This window comes from Ovis canadensis, chromosome 3, assembly GCF_042477335.2.
Source record: "Ovis canadensis isolate MfBH-ARS-UI-01 breed Bighorn chromosome 3, ARS-UI_OviCan_v2, whole genome shotgun sequence".
NCBI lineage: Eukaryota > Metazoa > Chordata > Mammalia > Artiodactyla > Bovidae > Ovis > Ovis canadensis.
In genome coordinates, this window is record NC_091247.1 from 35,413,277 (window position 1) to 35,420,357 (window position 7,081).

Below are 7,081 nucleotides of genomic sequence, written 5' to 3' on the forward strand. Positions count from 1 at the left end.
CCTAGACCTTCTCCACCTCCTTTCTCCTGCTTCTTTCTCTTTACCCTCTCCAACCCCTCCCAGTCCCATTTCCCACTTCTTAGGGCCTGATTCTCAGCTAGCTGCCAAGTACTGCCAAAAGCTAGCCACTAACAGTTCACAGGGCTGTCCCTTCCTGGGGGCACTTTGGATTTTGTTTCAATAAAATTGACTCTGGGGACTTGAGAATCTTTAAAAAGCCAATTTAAGGTATTGCTCAGAGGGTCCAGGTGGTTGCATGAGGTCATACACAGGCCTCTGGAAACAACCAAGGCATATACATAAGAGGGAGAATCACATCTCGGGACATCCTTTTTGAATAGACACAGGTTGGTGACACTAAGAAGTGTCAGCCAGACCCTGCTGCCCAGGAAGCCGGGGGTAAATGAGAGTGTCCGTCCTGGGTGCTCTTCCCCTGTAGTGTAAATGCTAGGGAGGCACACGTTTCAGTAGTTAGCACTCAGGATGATTGGCAGCAGCTGAGCGTTAGGTGCTGAGTTAACACCGCTCACTCCTAATCTGTGGAAGAGGAGCCCAGAGTGAAGGCCTCGTTCCTTGGAGGACCCAAGAGCTCTGGACCGTGAGAGGTACGGGCACTCTGAATCCTAGCCCTGCCCCTCTACTCGTAATCTCTCTGAGCCAGAGTTTCCTCTCTGTAAAGGGGGAGGGTATTGATAGTGCTGTGGGAACCCCCATGTTTTATCTCCTTTCCCTTTTGAGAAGGCCTGGGGTATGAGGAACCGGACATTCAAAACTCTTGGCCCTGGGCCTCCCAGCAACAACTTCTGCCTGAGTAGACAACACAGGCCACGGTACCTGGGGTGTCTCAGTGGTACCTGCATTTTTCTGAGCAGTTGATGTGGCTCTTTTCAGTTTAAGTATCGGGGAGGCAGATGCTGGGAATGTTCATATCAGCTTCAGTCGGCTTTCCGGGTTATGCTGTCCTGAGAGAAGCATGTGTCTCTGCTTGCCTCTCATGCCAAGGCGCTTCCGTCACATTTTTCATCTTCCAGTAACACTTCGAAATCTCCTTCGTTTGTTTGAATTCCCACCTCTTCACCCACATGGCAATTAGAGATGTTGGTGATTGCCAGGTGCTTATTAAGTGGAGTCATAAGCAGTCCTGCTTCTCTGGGCAGCTGTAAATGCCTTAAAAGCATGCAGAAAACTTTTTAGTTCAGTTTGTTTTTTTTAAATTGAGGGAAACAATAAGGGGCCACCTCCACTGGGTTCTAACAGCGTCTGTTGGGGGAATTCTGCAATTCCAGCTGAGTTTAGGCTGTCTTGGTCCAAACTGGTTCAGTGGTCTGGCTTGATGGTAAATGCTGTCGAGTTACATTTCTAACAAAGTTGGAGTTCTTCGGACTGAGTGGGGTTCTCTCCTAGGAAAGACGTCTTGGTGAGGAACTTTAAGGACCGTCCCCTATGTTGGACCTAGAGTTTCCCAAGTGGATGCTTGTCATTGGGCTTTCTTTGTTCACTGGACCGCTGCTGGGTAAGGGAACAGGAATTTCCCCTGGAGTTGCTATTTCCCAAGGTGGTCAGCTATGTTTGTTTCTTGGGCTAGTGAATGAAACGGTATATGTGAAGGCAGAAGGAAAGGTATCAAGTGCTAAAAAAGGAAAAAAAAAAAGGAAACTTGGTTATAAACTTGACTGATGCAACTTGATTATAGCATAGCCCCTGGGTTTTGAGCTCCAAGCTGTGTTTGAAATGAAAAGGTGTGATTTCCCCTTGGGTCCTGTGTGTTTAAAGGATGGATGGGTACTTGTTCGTGGGCAGCCCAACCTCGCTGGCCCAGGGCCCACCAGGCCTGAAGGTCGAGAAGGAGTGCTGATGGCCTTCTCTCCCCACCTGCCCTTGTTTGAGAGTCTGTTCCTCCCCTGACACAACCAAAGGACTGTCTCCTGAGAAGCTGTGAGCTGTTAGGACAAGTCCACCTGCCCTTCTTCACAACTGGTCTTCGCCTTTTCAGGACCTGCCTGGAGTGGAGAGAAACTGGGACCCCTCATTCCATCCTCTGGGATGGGATTGTCCTCCTTCCTCCCCACGGGACCCAGTGGACAGACAGATGGCCCGGGAGAGCATCTGGGCGCCATCCACAGGCTGTGAGCTGTTGTCTCTGGGAAGTTCCCCCTGGTTTAAAGGACAAAATAAAACCTGCTCCAGGCTCCACCTGTGGAACTATCAAATCCTTAATCAAACTAAACACCTTCAGAAGTCCTTGTTAAGGACTCAGCCAGTGAAGTAAGAAACCAAAATACACACACTCAGCTGGTTGGTAATAGTGCTCAGCTGAGTGTCTCTGAGGACACTTGGAGGTCATGCTTACACATGGGGGGCACTCCAGTCTTGATCCAAAGGTGCAGTATAAGGTGCTCTGGGACCTTGACTCTGGGGCTGCCCTAGCATACAACACTGTTGTGCCCTTCGGGACATTTAGAAATGATTCAGTGTTTAGGTATGCAGTGTTTTTTTTTATTGAGGTAAAATTCACAAAACTATAAAAGCAACCTTTTTATGAACTTCTCTGGCAGTCCAGTGGTTGAAACTGCCAGTGCAGTTTGGATCCCTGGTCAGTGTGCTAAGATCCCATATGCCTTCTGGCCAAAAAACCACAAAACATAAAACAGAAGCAGTATTTTTAACAAATTCAGTAAAGACTTCAGAAAAACTGGTCTACATCAAGAAATCTTTTTAAAAGTAACCATTTAAAAGTGAGCAAATCCAGTGGCATTTAGTACCCTCACAATGTTGTGCAACGACCATTTCTGTTGGGTCTAAAACATTTTCATCACTGTGAGAGGAAGCCCTAACCCATTACACAGTTGCTCCCTGTCCCCTGCCTCCAGTCCCTGGCAACCACCCATCTGCTTACTGTCTCTATGGATTTATATTTGAGGTAGAACTTTTGAGAATCCCAATGACTCTATTTTCTGAACTAAAAAACAATCATGAGACCTTAGCATGGAAAATAATAGCTATGAATAGTGATGTAGTTTCCTTCTTATTTTAGCGCTTTGTAGATTTTATATGCTTTCACATACCTGGTCTTATTCAGAAGCCCAAGAGACAAATGTTGCTGAACACGTTGGAAATTATCAGCTCCAGGAGAAATTCCTTTTCCCTTACGCAGTGGTGTGTCTGGTACGCTGGCAAATACAGTCACCACCTTGATCTGCTGCATGAGACATGCATTTGTTTCTCAAGGAAAGATGGAAAAAATCTGAAAAGACTGATTTTGTTCATGGATAAAAACAGGCACTTTTTTTGTGTTGTAAGCATAGGAAAACCACATTTAAATTAACTTAAAAAATTAATGTAGATGGAGACTATCACCATCATATTCTTATATTCATTCAAAATTATTTTTGTGTCCCTACCAAGTCCATGACACCATGCAGACACTGCTGGGGATAAAGTCGTATAAAACTGTTTATACAGATGTTATATAAGGTGTTTCTTTGCCTCACAGTCAAGTGTTTTCATTTGAAATAACAATTACTACCTAGAGGTTTCCCTCAAGGAGGTTGCAATGTGATGGGAGGAAAGGGACAGGAAAGAGATATTCACAGTAGAATATGGTAAGTGGCTCAGCTTGTGGCTGGTGGGGGTTTCAGAGAAGATTCTGCAGTGGAAGGGTCCCTGGGCTGGGAGGGGAGTGGAGTCTGTACAGGACAGAGTGGAGGGTGGGCATGCTGGGCAGGGAACAGTCTGAGCAAAGACCTGTGTGGAAGGAAAGTATGGGGCAGCCTTGGGAACCAGGAAGGAGTACCCAGCATCTGGAGCATGGGCAGGTTTAGGGGATGCTGGAAATTTAACCTGAGATCTTAAGAGCCTCAATAACAGGCCTGAGCCTTGTTGTCAGTTGGTCATTCAGCCCAGCGTAATGCCTGGTTGTGCCAGGCTGTCCTCCATGCTTTGGAGATAGAGGTGATAAGCACTCACATGCATACATACACACACACACATACACACACAGAGGTGATAAGTACTCACATGCACACACACACACGCACACACACTCCAGCCATTGTCTAATGGGGTGGTCTGATCACATAATTACAAGGTCAGTGAGCACCTCAAAGACATATAAGCTGTTGTGGCTGCGGATTATCACCGGGACTTTCCCTAATCTGGGGGCTTTTCCAGAACTAGCCCCACTTAAGGTGAGACCCCCACAGTCAGCAGAAATGAGTCTACATTCTAGCAAACTCTTTGTTTGGAGGTATTGGGAGCTGTAGAAGAAGGGCCAGTGGATGCGGCTACAGTCACTCTAGGAAGATTAAGGTAGATGTGCAGGATAGACGGGGGTGGGGCGGAAGGAGGCCAGGGGCTGGGAGCCCTTGAGAAGGTTCTGCCCACAGCCCAGGAGAGAGCCAGCCTGTCTCCCGTCTGCCCTCCTTCACCTGCTTTAACAGAGAAGGGGTCCTCCTGCTCCCCAAAACTCATTCCTCCCACCTTCTTCTCAGGGATCCTCTTCAAGTAGCTTCTTCCTCTTCTTATTCCATCATTGACCTCTACCTCTCTAAGGGTCCTTTCCTCTAAATAAGGTCAAGTCTCGCCCATTTAAAAAATAACCCTCCATGACTCCACCCCTAGGTCAGCTTCAGAGAAGTTATCTCTACGTGCTGGGCCCACTTCCTCACCTCCCACTCTTCCTTCAACCCACTCAAGTCTGCTTCCGCCTCCGCTGTCCTGAGGCTACTTCCTTGTGACCAAATCCTACAGACTTGTCTCAGCCCGCATCTTCCTTGGCTGAGGCACCGCTGATGGCTCTGCTCCCTGCTCCTTCCTTGCAGGGCCATTTTCTTTGACTTCCTTCTCGTCTCTCCCTCACCATCACCAATTCCTGTCTTACCTCCTAAGTGTGTCTCAGATCTGAGTGTTCTATCCAGCTCTACTGTTACTGTCCTTGTACAAGCCTCTGTCACCTCCAATCCCCTCCTGCAGCCAGAACATCAGCACTGCGTCTGCAGGTTTTGGGTCCCAACTACTAAATTGATGATGTAAGTCTCCCACTCAACCTCTGTCTTAGAGGTGTATCAATTAGGATTACATTCAGCTGCCAGTGACAGAAAACCCAAATAAGCAGAACTGTGAACACACAGAGCTTCTTTCTGTCCCTTAAAAGTCTGGAGCCAGAAGCTTGAGGGCTGGTCTGGTGGTTTCAGGAAGTTGTCAGGGGCCAGGATCCTCTTTCCTGTCCGTTCCCAAGGTATGGCTCTAATTTCCATGATCTACATTCTAGCAAACTCTAGTCATCATACTTGCTTTCCAAGAAACAGTATGGCAGAATAGGAGAGGAGCTTCCCCTTCCCTCTTTTATTTCAACTCCCATTTTACAGAGACTTTTCTGAAAGTCCTTTTGACATTTCTGCTTATATTTTGTTAGCTAGAACATATGCACATGGTCAGAGCTAGCTGCAAGGGAGTCTGAGAAATGTAATCTTAAATACAGCCTTAGTGATATACAGCCTTAAGGCATAAAATTGAGGGTTGTGTTATTGAGGTTAAAAAGGGAAGAATGGGCACTGAAGTAACCAAAGAGCAGTTTCTGCCATAGTCACCCCAAAATTCACATGCCCCCTTCTTGTACATCGAATTCTTTCCTTTCCTCCCCAGGGGAGATGACCCCAAAGCCTCATGCAGATCAAGGATCCTCAGGCTGTGTGCAACACTCCTCATGGGCTCCACATGGTCTGAGCACATAGACACGAAAACCCTCCACCCCATGCTGACTATGGCAGGTGGAATAGGAGCAGGATAACTGCAGTGAGGACTCCCATTCAGAGAAAAGAAGCATGGGAACACATCTGGCACTGGTTCATGACAACGATCAGATGTTGATGGGCTGGAGGAGGGAGACCCCTACCCCGGCAGTGGAGCTTTGTCCATTGTCCATGTCTCTGGGCTTCTCCTTCTGGGAGGCTCTTTTCCCCCACGGCTACACCTGAAGCAGGCATTGGTGAGCAGAGCCGTGGGAGCTTTAGCGTGTTCACCTCTACTTCCTGCTGCTGCAGATTGTGGATCCCAGCGGCTGTATTAGGAAGTGACGGTCATAGTCAATACTTTTTATTGTTTTTTCAGTGCTTTCAAAAACAAAAAACAAAAAACCAGCAGGCTTTCAATCTATCTGCTTCCGTCCAGTTTCTTATACAAAATCCACAACTACAGGCCTAGTGCAGCCATCATTCTAACACTGCAGGGGAACCAGGGGGGACTTGAGAAGGTTAAATTCAAACTTCCCCTGTGCCTAACCACACTGCAGTTTACTTTGATGTGAAGACCCTTAGAGTGATATGTAAGGGCATCTCCTCCCAGAGCTCCCCTCTCGCTTTGCAGTCTGGGACTTCAACTGGAAGATGGACAATGAGGATACACACCTGACTTGCTCCCACACTTGTGTCCTTTCTCACCTCCTCCCCGCCATCCTCCAGTCCTGAGATCAGGGCTCTCCTGTCTGTTCTCCTCTTTAGATAAAGCTCTAAGGTTAGTTCTGTCAGGCTAGCTTCTTGATATATTACAGAGAAAGTTAAAGACATCCAGAATATCCTTTTTCTTAATAAAGACTGTCTTTCAAGACCATTGTCTGGCTGAAGAATTTGATTTTGAATGTCTGCAGCTCAAGACTCCTTATCCCCTTCTCTGAATATTTTTTTCTTTGATCACTCTAGCACCACTTTCAAGGCAAGCAGACCAATGCACTGACCAGGAAGGACACATACACAGAAATGCAAAAGAGAAATGCAAGTGATCCTATTTTTCAAAATAGGATCCTGCTTACATCATTCAAGACTTCCTGTTTTGCTGAGGGTAAGTCCAAAATGTGTAAGAGTGTTCTGTGGGGTTTGATTCCTGCTACCTCCCCAGCTTCATCTGGTCAAACTTCCAGCCTCGCATTTTCATAAGAACCACACTGGACTTTTCTCAGTTCCTTCAGCACGTTTTGCTGAGGACCTTCATAACAGCTTTAGTGTAATCTGGAAAGCTCTTTGCCTCTCTCACTGACCATCTCCTGTTCATTCATTCCTCAGGTTTTAATTTAAAGGACCTGCCATGG